The 11564-nt window shown below is 51.6% G+C and overlaps 1 pseudogene; it reads left to right on the top strand.

The window, feature by feature from the left end:
- The first annotated feature begins 1333 nt into the window (after positions 1-1333).
- LOC129705494 (nucleotide-binding oligomerization domain-containing protein 2-like) overlaps positions 1334-11564 on the top strand; it is a 10761-nt pseudogene continuing 530 nt past the window's right edge.

Genomic DNA, 11564 nt, shown 5'->3' on the forward strand with positions numbered 1-11564 from the left:
TGATGAGCCGAATGCCCTAATTCTGCTCCTATTCCTTATGACCTTATGATAATCCATCTATTTCTGCCTTAAAAACATCCATTGGCTTGGCCTCCATAACCATTTGTGACGACATATCTCCTGCTACTAACCCGCCCAAATAGAAATCCCCTGCACATGCTCAATTCTGCAAGAAAATGGTAAAAAAAAAAACAGGAAATTGTGGAGCAGGAAGAAGTCAGCCTTGTGTGGATAAGTTACAAGGGTGAGTGAGGTCTAGGGTGCTTTCCCAAGGAAATCCAAGAGCCAAATCTCAGTCCCCCGGCACAGCGTATATAGGTGCTAGCTCTCTCTCTCACACAGATGCAATGCACCAGGTGCAAGGATCAGTGTAGATACAGGTTCAGTTGCCTGAATGCGTTGTGTAAAACCAGTCAAACTGCACTGAGAGAGACTGGGTGTAGCCGCTGTTCCAGGTGTGGACTCCTGCGAGACCAGGCGCAGTCTCGACGAACGTTTCGCTGAACACCTCCGCCCAGCCTGCCGAAACCTACGCCATCTCCTGGTTGCCCAGCACTTTAACTTCCCCTCCCATTCCCACACTGACCTTTCTGTCCTGGGCCTCCTCCACTGTCGGAGTGAGACCCAGCGCACATTGGAGGAACAGCACCTCATATTTCCCTTGGGCAGCTTACACCCCAGCAGTATGAACATTGACTTCTCTGACTTCAAGTAACCCATGCTTTCCCCCTCTCTCTCCGTCCCTCCCCCACCCGAGTTTCACTCTCCTCCTGATCAATTTTACTGTTTGTACTCCTCGTTGTCACCTTCCCCTCGGCCAAATAATGAACCATTCTACATTTCCTTGATCACCATCTGCTTTGATGTGTCGTTTTCACACCTCACTCTTCCATATCTCCAGCTTCCCTCTGCCCTCTGAAGAAGGATCTCGACCTGAAATGTCCCCCATTACTACGATATACAGATCCACTGAGTTACCCCAGCAATTCTATCCTGACTGAAACCCTTCTGAAGAAGGGTTTCGACCCGAAACGTTGCCTATTTCCTTCGCTCCATAGATGCTGCCTCACCCGCTGAGTTTCTCCAGCATTTTTTGTCTACCTTCGATTTTCCAGCATCTGCAGTTCCTTCTTGAACATTCTACCCTGACCCACTGAATTACTCCAGCAATTCTATCCTGACCCACTGAGTTACTCCAACAATTCTAACCTGACCCACTGAGTTACTCCAGCAATTCTAACCTGACCAACTAAGTTACTCCAGCATTTAGTGTCTTATCTTCGGTGTTAACCTGCGCCTGCAGTTCCCTCCAGCACATTGCACGGAGTTTGCAAGTTGGAAAGGGTTACACTTGCCCATCGCTAGGGCATGTCTTTCCTCCCACCGGCGCCGGAGCTTCTGCAGCAGAGGCGTTGCCGGAGCTGGGCTGGGTGCGGGCGCAAGCAAGACAGACGGCGCAGTGTGAGCGGTGCAAGCGCCGGGCTTTCCCCGTCCTCCCCACAGCGCCAGGGAACAAGCGCAGGGTAAGTCAAAAACCTTCGCCTTCTGCTAAACACTCCTGTCCCTACAGCAATCCGCACGCCTTCTACCCCCAACACACTCCAGGCCACCCTCCAGCGCTCTTCTATCTAAAAAAAAAACATCTTCCCACCAAAGACTTTGCCTGCCCTGACTCCCAACACATTGTTGACCCTCGCTGTTTCCAATGATCAACTCTCTCTGTGATTCAATGCAAACTTATGTGTCCTCATCCTCCCTGAACCTGTAGCTTTCTCCATTCCTTGGGATATCTCGACCCTTCAGGACTTTATGGAATATTTACGTTTGCTGTTTTAATTCTGTCTGCAACTGGAAGTGTATTCTGAATGTCTGACAAACGTGCTGGAGAAACTCAGCGGGTGCAGCAGCATCTATGGAGCGAAGGAGAACGAAACGTTGCCTATCTCCTTCGCTCCATAGATGCTGCTGCACCCGCTGAGTTTCTCCAGCACTTTTGACTACCTTCGATTTTCCAGCATCTACAGTTCCTTCTTAGTTCCTTCCAGGATAGAAATATTCTGAACGTCTGGTAATTGTGTGTGTGTGAAGTCAAGTCACATTTATTTATATAGCACATTTAAAAAACAACTCTCGTTGGCCAAAGTGCTTTACAATTGATATGATAGTATAACAAACAAACTAAATACATATAGCCCTCGCTCAGTGTGTGTGTGGGTGTGTGTGTGTGTCCCTAGGCATTAGTTAATTCAAGGGCGGGGAGAGCATTCTGCAGGTCAGGCAACACCAGTGAGAAACATCAATGAGAAACAGTAAATATTTCAGGTCAAAACCCCACCGCCAAAACCGAGAAAGAGGAAAATCTAAGTTAGAAGGTGGACACAAAATGCTGGAGTAACTCAGCGGGACATGCAGGCAGCATCTCTGGAGAGGAGGGATGGGTGACGTTTCATGTCGAGACCCTTTGAAGGGTCTCTACTCGAAGCGTCACCCATTTCTTCTCTCCAGGGATGCTGTCTGTACTGTTTATGGGTGTAAACCAGCATCTGCAGTTCTTTCATCTATATATAGGGTGATTTCACCAAATGTCAAATGAGCGTAGATCCCCCCCCTCACGTGACCGAAAATTTTAACTGGAGGACACATGTCACATCGGTACATGTTAGTGAATGGGGAAACATGCACTTTCACACCCGTTAATAACATGGAAAACGGACGATTTTTGAGCTGAAATTTTCTGTGCTAGTCGGGGTGACCATGAAGCACAGCGACCTAAATTTTCGGGCAAAAAAAAGATAGAAAGTAAGGTAATTACAAGAGGGAACTGAAGGTGGAAAACAGCGGAAGTGAACAGCAGACATTTGCCGTGGAGATTTACAGGTCCAAAATATCGTGAATTATCGCGTTTGCTTGCTGAATTTCATCAAAAGTAAGTTAATAATGCCTTACTTTTGATGAAATGCAGCGAGCAAACGCGATAATTCCCGATATTTTTGGCCATCTTGCTCAGAGCCCCCCTCCACTGCATGTGTGCTGAGGATTTTTCCCATCGATGAAATATGACAGAGATATTAATGCTTTTACAAAATTCCCCATTCTCTCTGCTGCCCCTGCTGGAGGGAGGTGGAGAGAATATAAAACCAGGAAGTGGCCTGCCTCAATCAGTCTCTGCAAGTGGTGTGCCTCAATCAGAGCTTTGAATGACACTGACAAATGTCTACAGCACTATGAGTACCCTTAATTTGGTTTGAAAAATGAAATATATGGTTAGCGGTTAAGTAAAAAGCACTGCCTGCAAATGGTGTTTGTTTGGGTTGAAGTAAAAAGGCACTCTCCTCTCCTCCCCCCCCCCCCCCTCCTCTCCCCACCCCCCTCCCCCCCCCCCTCCCCTCCCCCCCCCCCCCCTCTCCCCCCCCCCTCTCTATCCCCCCCTCCTCTCTCCCCCCCCTCTCTCCTCTCCTCCCCTTTCCTCTCCTCTCCTCTCCTCTCCCCCCCTCCCCCTCTCCCCCCCCTCCTCCTCTCCTCCCTCTCCCTCCCCTCTCCTCCTCCCCCCCCCTCCTCCCCCCCCCTCCTCTCCCCCCCCCCCCCCCCCCTCCCCCCCTCCTCTCCCCCCTCCTCCCCCCCTTCCCTCCTCCCCTCTCCCCCCCCCCCTCCTCCCCCCCCCCTCCTCTCCCCCCCCCCCCCTCTCCCTCCCCCTCCTCCTCCTCCCCCTCCTCTCTCTCCCCCCCCCCTCTCCTCTCTCCCCCTCCCCTCTCTCCCACCCCCCCCTCCACTTCCCCCTCATCCTCTTCCCTCCCTGCTCCCCCCGTCCCTCCCCTAAACTCCCCCTCCCCCCCTCCACTCCTCCCCTACCCCCTCCCCCTCCCCCCACCTCTCCCCCGCCCCTCCCTCTCCCCCCCCTCCTCTATCCTCTCCCCCCCCCTCTCCTCCCCCCTCTCTCTCTCCTTCCCCCCCCCTCCCCCCCCTCTCTATCCTCCCCTCTCCTTCCCCCCTCTCTCCTCTCCCCCCCTCTCTCTCCCCCCCCCTCGTGATATAAAACAATAAACACACGCCTGACTCTTGAATTTTAACTAAGTCAGTAGTTGGAATCTAAAGCTATAGAAACATAGAAATTAGGTGCAGGAGTAGGCCATTCGGCCCTTCGAGCCTGCACCGCCATTCAATATGATCATGGCTGATCATCCAACTCAGTATCCCATACCTGCCTTCTCTCCATATCCTCTGATCCCCTTAGCCACAAGGGCCATTTCTCTTCTCTCTCTCCTTCTCTCTTCTCTCTCTCTTTCTTCTCTTCTCCCTCTCTCTCTCTCTCTCGTCTCCTCTCTTCTCCGCCCCTCTCTCATCTAACTCCCTCTTAAATAGCCAATGAACTGGCCTCGACTACCCTCTGCGGCAGAGAGTTCCAGAGATTCACCACTCTCTGTGTGAAAAAAGTTCTTCTCATCTCGGTTTTAAAGGATTTTCCCCCTTATCCTTAAGCTGTGACCCCTTATCCTGGACTTCCCCAACATCGGGAACAATCTTCCTGCATCTAGCCTGTCCAACCCCTTAAGAATTTTGTAAGTTTCTATAAGATCCCCTCTCAATCTCCTAAATTCTAGAGAGTATAAACCAAGTCTATCCAGTCTTTCTTCATAAGACAGTCCTGAAATCCCAGGAATAAGTCTGGTGAACCTTCTCTGCACTCCCTCTATGGCAATAATGTCCTTCTCAGATTTGGAGACCAAAACTGTACGCAATACTCCAGGTGTGGTCTCACCAAGACCCTGTACAACTGCAGTAGAACCTCCCTGCTCCTATACTCAAATCCATTTTGCTATGAAAGCTAACATACCATTCGCCTATAATTTGTGTGGAGGTCTGTTCTGTGAGGTATGTGCTGTGGGGAACCTTGAAGAATTGTTAGTATTGGTTAGGCCTGTTTCAATGCTGTGTCTTTAAACTAAACTAAAATATAGACACAGCATATAAACCTTCATGTGTAGGAGGGAACTGCAGATGCCGGTTTACACCAAAGATAGACACAAAAAGCTGGAGTAACTCAGCGGGACAGGCAGCATCTCTGGAGAGAAGGAATGTGTGACGTTTCGGGTCGAGACCCTTCTTCAGACTGAGAGTCAGGGGAGATGGAGACACGGAGATATGGAAGTGTAAGGTGTGAAAACGGGATATCAAAGGGGATGAGGTTCATGGACGATGTAGAATAGATCATTGTTAGCCAGGGGAAGGTGACAACGAAGCATACAGAGATAAAAATATAATCAGGAGGACAGTCGGAAAATTAGGAATGGTGGGGGGGAAGAGAGGGAAAGCAAAGGTTACTTGAAGTTAGAGAAATCGGTATTCATACCGCTGGGGTGTAAGCTGCCCAAGTGAAATATGAGTGCGCTGGGCCTCACTTTGACAGTGGAGGAGGCCCAGGACAGAAGGGTCAGTGTGGGAATGGGAGGGGGAGTTAAAGTGTTGAGCAACCGGGAGATCGTGTAGGTTTAGGCGGTCTGAGCGGAGGTGTAAAACTTAACGATTGATCTATTTCTTGGTCCTGGCAGATTATCCCCTCACCTTAAATCGCCCCAATGCATGGGCAGTGTGGGAATGAGCGCCGACCAGCTACTGAACGCAGAAAGATACCAATTCATCACCGTTCTTGGAGGAGGCTCCGTGGAAAACTTTGAGACAATCCTTGATCACCTGCTAGCCTGGGACCTTCTGAACTGGGAGGAATATGAAACGGTCAGGTCGCCGGGGCAGCTATATAGTTCCAGCCGCGCCCTGCTGGACATCGTGATGTGCAAAGGGGTGAGAGCATGCGAGCTCTTCATCCTCGTGTGGAGACAAGTCTTTCCCAGCTCCCAGTTCCTGGGTATCGAACTGAAGGACTATGACCCGCCGGATGAGACGGACAGAAGCGCGGCGGCAACGCTGTCGGCCCGGACCCTGCAGCGATGCAGACCCTCCGTGGTGCGGAGGCTGCATGGGCGTACCGCTGCTGCATTGCTGCTACTGCATGGCTGCGGCCACTTTACACAATACGAGTGCGACGAGATTCAACTGCCGATATATACTCCGTCCCAACAGGTACGTGGACCCTTGCTATTGAGGGAGTGCAGTGTAATGCCCCTGTCCCCACTTAGGAAACCTGAACGGAAACCTCTGGAGACTTTGCGCCCCACCCAAGGTTTCCGTGCGGTTCCCGGAGGTTTTTGTCAGTCTCCCTACCTGCTTCCACTACCTGCAACCACCAGCAACCTACGGAACCGCACGGAAAACTTGGGTGGGGCGCAAAGTCTCCAGAGGTTTCTGTTCAGGTTTCCTAAGTGGGACAGGGGCTTTATTCTTGCTATTGAGGGAGTGCAGTGTAGGTTTACAAGGTTAATTCCCAGGATGGCGGGACTGCCATATGCTGAGAGAATGTAGCAGCTGGGCTTGTACACTCTGGAGTTTAGAAGGATGAGAGGATATCTCATTGAAACGTATAAGATTGCTAAATGTTTGGACACACTAGAGACAGGAAACATGTTCCCGATTTTGGGGGAGTCCAGAACCAGGGGCAGCAGTTTAAGAATAAGGAGTAAGCCATTTAGAATGGAGATGAGGAAACACTTTTTCTCACACAGAGTGGTGAGTGTGGAATTCTCTGCCTTAGAGGGTGGTGGAGGCAGGTTCTCTGGATGCTTTAAAAGAGAGAGCTAGATAGGGCTCTTAAAAATAGCGGAGTCAGGGGATATGGGGAGAAGGCACGAACGGGGCACTGATTGGGGATGATCAGCCATGATCACATTGAATGGCGGTGCTGGCTCGAAGGGCCGAATGTGCGGAGTTTGCACGTTCTCCCCGTGACCGCGTGGGTTTCCTCCGGGTGTCCCGGTTTCCTCCCACATCCCAAAGACGTGCGGGTTTGTAGGTAAATTGGCCTCTGTAAAATTGACTCGAGAGTGCAGGTGAGGGAGAGAATTGGGGGAGAGAATGAAATGCAAATAATGTTAGTTTACTATCAAGGGAGGTTGATGGTTGGCGCAGACTTGGTGGGCCGAAGGGCCTGTTTCCGTGCTGTATCTCGCTCAGTATTCACATCAGTTTGTCTGGCTCTACAATGAACACAAAAAAAACCACATCCTTTGCCTTGAAACAGCTTATGTATCATATTTGATAGAATTAGAGTCATGTATTGTTTTAAAACTATTTAGTCAGTTGTATCTAGATATTGTTGCAGTTTTGTCATTGATAGTTTGGTTCAGTCTCTGACTTTGTGGGAAAGTTCATTCATCTTTAGTTTAGTTTTAGAGATACAGCGCGGAAACAGGCCCTTCAGCCCACCGAGTCTGCGCCGACCAGCGATCCCCGCTCACTAATGCCCCTGTCCCACTTAGGAAACCTGAACGGAAACCTCTGGAGACTTTGCGCCCCACCCAAGGTTTCCGTGCGGTTGTATTGTATTGTATATCTTTATTGTCATTTCCTGAGTATTCACATACCCAGAGGAAACAAAAAAACGTTGCTCAACCATATATCATGAACAAATTTAACACTCTACTAAACATTTAACAGGCGTTCCGATCGGCAGCGGCACAACAGTGGCTCTGCTGCAGTGTGTCCAGGTTGGTGGTTGGTGCGCGATACTTTGGCAGGGGGCAAAGCGCATTTAGCAGTCTTATAGCCTGTGGGAAGAAGCTGAGGAGCATCCTGCTTGTTTTGCAGCTAATGCTCCTGTACCTCTTCCCAGATGGCAGGATGGAGAAAATGTCATGCGATGGGTGGTAGGGGTCTTTGATGATGGAGATGGCTCTGCTGATACATCTCTTCCTGTATATGTCCAGCAGGAAAGGGAGTGTAGCACCAATAATCCTGCTGGCGGTCTTCACTATCCTGTCTAGTTGGTGCCGTTCGTACGCCTTGCAGCTCCCGAACCAGGAAGTGGTGCCGTAGGTCAATGTTTCCGGAGGTTCCCGGAGGTTTTTGTCAGTCTCCCTACCTGCTTCCACTACCTGCAACCTCCGGGAACCGCACGAAAACCTTGGGTGGGGCGCAAAGTCTCCAGAGGTTTCCGTTCAGGCTTCCTAAGTGGGACAGGGGCATAAACTACCCTACACACACTATGGCCAATTTACGATATTTACCGAAGCCAATGAACCTTGGAGTGTCGGGAGGGAACCGGAGCACCCGGAGAAAACCCACGGGGAGAACGTACAAACGCCGTACAGACAACACTCGTAGTCGGGATCGAGCCCGGGTCTCTGGCGCTGTAAGGCAGCAACTCTACCAGCTGCGCCACCGTGCCAGCCCACTATGTGTGTTCGGACTCGGAGGAAGTTGTAGCTAAAATGAGTTGTCATCATTTCTGCTGCAATACATTAATTGGAATCTGGGCAGCTGACGTAGATGGGCTGATCCGTTCCTGCCATTTCATAACACACTATTTTTGTTGTGATTAATATTTCATTGTTAGGCACGGAAGCTTCTAGATCTCACTAAAGGAAAGGGGGACGATGCAGCTCGGGTCCTCCTAGAATATATTGAATCCGAACCCTCGCCCATCAAGTCTGTGCTCGGTAAGAAATATTGTTCTAAGTGGTTTATTATCAGTACTGCAACGTTGTCTAAAGGTGATTTTGTGCAGGTGATAAGTAAACTCACAAACTCTCAGCCCTATCGTGGTGGCAAGTAAGAATGTCATTGTTTTGGTCCGTTGCATGTAGAGTCATAGTGATACACCATGGAAACAGGCTCTTCGGCCCAACATGTCCCACCTACACGAGTCCCACCTGCCTGTGTTCGGCCCATATCCCACAAAACCTGTCCTATCCGTGCACTGGTCTAAACGTTTCTTAAATGTTGCGATAGTCCCTGCCTCCACTCCTCCGGCAGCTCGTTCTACAAACCAGCCACACTTTGTGTGAAAAGGTTACCCCTCAGGTTCCCATGACATGTCCGCCCCCCCCCCCCCCCCCCCCCCCCCCCCCTCACCTTCAACCTTTGGTCCTCGATTCCCCTACTCTGGGCAAGAGACTCTGTGCGTCTACCCGATCTATTCCTCTCATGATTTTGTACACCGCTACAAGATCGCCCCTCGTTAGGGTTGTTAACTGTCCCGTATTAGCCGGGACATCCCGTATATTGGGCTAAATTGGTTTGTCCCATACGGGACCACCCTTGTCACGTATTTGACCGCTACTACTCGGGTCGAGGGGACTGTCGGGTCGGAGCGCCGCGTCTGGCCCCGCCTCACCCGTCCCGACGTAGCGCAGCCCATGGAGTGCAGCAGCAGCGCCACGCCCTTGAGCCCGTCGGTCGACAGCCCGGCCAGCTATCCGATCTTTGGACCTTCGCTTGCCGCCAACACCACCACCCCTCCTTCTCATGGCCGATCATCGGTTCAGGAGTTGGATGGGGTGCTGGACTATGTCGCGTGGGCCAAAACTCTTGAGCTGGCCCGCCTCATTCTGCTCCTATTATAGATACGAAACGCTGGTGTAATAGCCCTGTCCCACGGTACGAGTTCATTCCCGAGTTAAAATCAAATCAAACTCGTGGTAAGCACGTAGAATGAACGTAGCGGGTACGTCGGAGCTCGGGGACGTCTCTTAGTGGCTCGTAACAGTAACGGCAGGCACTCGGGAAGACTCGCTAACGGCAGGTACTCGGGAAGACTCGTGAAGATTTTTCAACATGATGGAAAATGTCCACGAGAGCCCCGAGTACCGACGAGCGGCCATTAACGTAAATCTCCGAGTTCGAATCAGGGCAAACTCGGGGAGAACTCTTGGAATGAACTCGTACCGTGGGACAGGGGTTTAAAACTGAATCTATGGCTGGTGCTGGTTACACTTTGGCACAGTGATGCACCAAGATAATTCAAAGGTTGCAGTTGACTTCCTGCCATTGATAACGAAGACTTATCTTTTTTTCAGATAACGCGCGGTTAAAATATCAGGAGAAGTTGAGCTCCACGCTCGCCGCCCAGTCGCGGTTTCTGACTAACTACGCGGGGACTGAAAACATGTGCCTGGAGGATGTTTACGTCAACTGTACCTTGGAAACGACTGACACGACCTCCGGCGGAGGCCGCCTGCTGTCTTCAGTCGGGCTGCACGACATCTTTGGATCGGAGGGAGTGTTCAATAGAGACGCAGATGTGGTGTTAATCGTGGGGGATGCCGGAAGTGGGAAAAGCACCTTGCTGCAGCGACTGCAACAGCTGTGGGCCATGAGGCAGCACTTCCAGGAGTTCACATTTGTGTTTGCGTTCAGCTGCCGGAGGTTAAACTTCATTGATGGGCAAGTCTCGCTCAAGATGCTACTGTTTGAATACTGTTGTTGGCCAGACCATCATCAGGACGAGGTGTTCCAATATATCCTGGACCACCCCGAGGAGGTTCTGTTCACCCTGGATGGGTTTGACGAGCTGAAGTTGCAGTTCACGGAGCAGGTGAAGCACTGTTCTCCCACCAAGCCCGCCCCTGCCCTCAACCTCATCTCCAACCTCCTTCAGGGGAACCTGCTGAAGAACACGAGGAAGGTGGTGAGCAGCCGGCCCAACGCGGTGAATGCCGCGCTGAGGAAGTACCTGCGCAAGGAGTTCGCCCTGAAGGGGTTCTCGCGCGAGGGGATCCAGGCGTTCATCAGGAGGCGCCACGGCGGCGGCAGCGGCTCGGACGCGGAGCACATCCTGCATTTCGTGGAGGCCAACCCCGCCGTCCACGGCCTCTGCCACGTCCCCTTCTTCTGTTGGATCGTGTCAAAGTGCCACGAGCAGCTGATGCAGGGCAGCGAGGCTCCAGCTCAGACCATGACCGACATCTACCTGCTCGTCCTGGATCACGCCCTCTTGCATTGTACACATCACGCACAAGGAGGTGACGATATCCTCCCCGCTCACATCAGCACCATCTTCCATCTCGGCAAGTTGGCCATGGACGGCCTGCTCTCCTGCAACTATGTCTTTTCAACTTCGCAACTGCAGGAGGCTCAGATATCGGAAGAAGACATCTCCATGGGGTTTCTCGTCCAGAGCCGCAGTTTCTCCCGTGTTCGGGCCGCCGCCAGAAATAGGAACTATGAGTTTCTTCACATCACCATCCAGTGTTTCTTCGCTGCTCTTCACATCGCATCCAGCGAGGATGTCGGGGAGTCGGCCCTCTCCTCTTTGTTCAGAGCCAGGGAGAAGGAAACGTCGACTTGTCTGAAGGTCCGCAGCTCGCATCGAGAGGTTTCTCACTCAGTTGCCCTCGGTGCGGCCTGCAAACGGACAGAAGGTGCCAAAGCGATGTTCAGGGACGCAGAGAAGTCTAATCTCCAACATCACAGCGAGCTTTGTCTCCGGCTCCTGTCCGGGGCCGACACACAAACACCTGATGCGCAAATTCTCAGGCCAAAAGCCCGAGGCAGTCGAAGAAGTCCCAAACTGGTAAAGGCACCATTGGCAAAAGGCCAAAATCGAAACACGCACTTCCCTGTTCCCAATACCGCCATCCCCCGTCAGTGATGCTAAACAGGCTGCATGCATGCCTTGCCCTGTGTTTTTTGTGTGGTGGATTCCCATGCATTTAATGAAAATGCGGACGGATGAT

Source organism: Leucoraja erinacea, chromosome 17, assembly GCF_028641065.1.
Source record: "Leucoraja erinacea ecotype New England chromosome 17, Leri_hhj_1, whole genome shotgun sequence".
NCBI lineage: Eukaryota > Metazoa > Chordata > Chondrichthyes > Rajiformes > Rajidae > Leucoraja > Leucoraja erinaceus.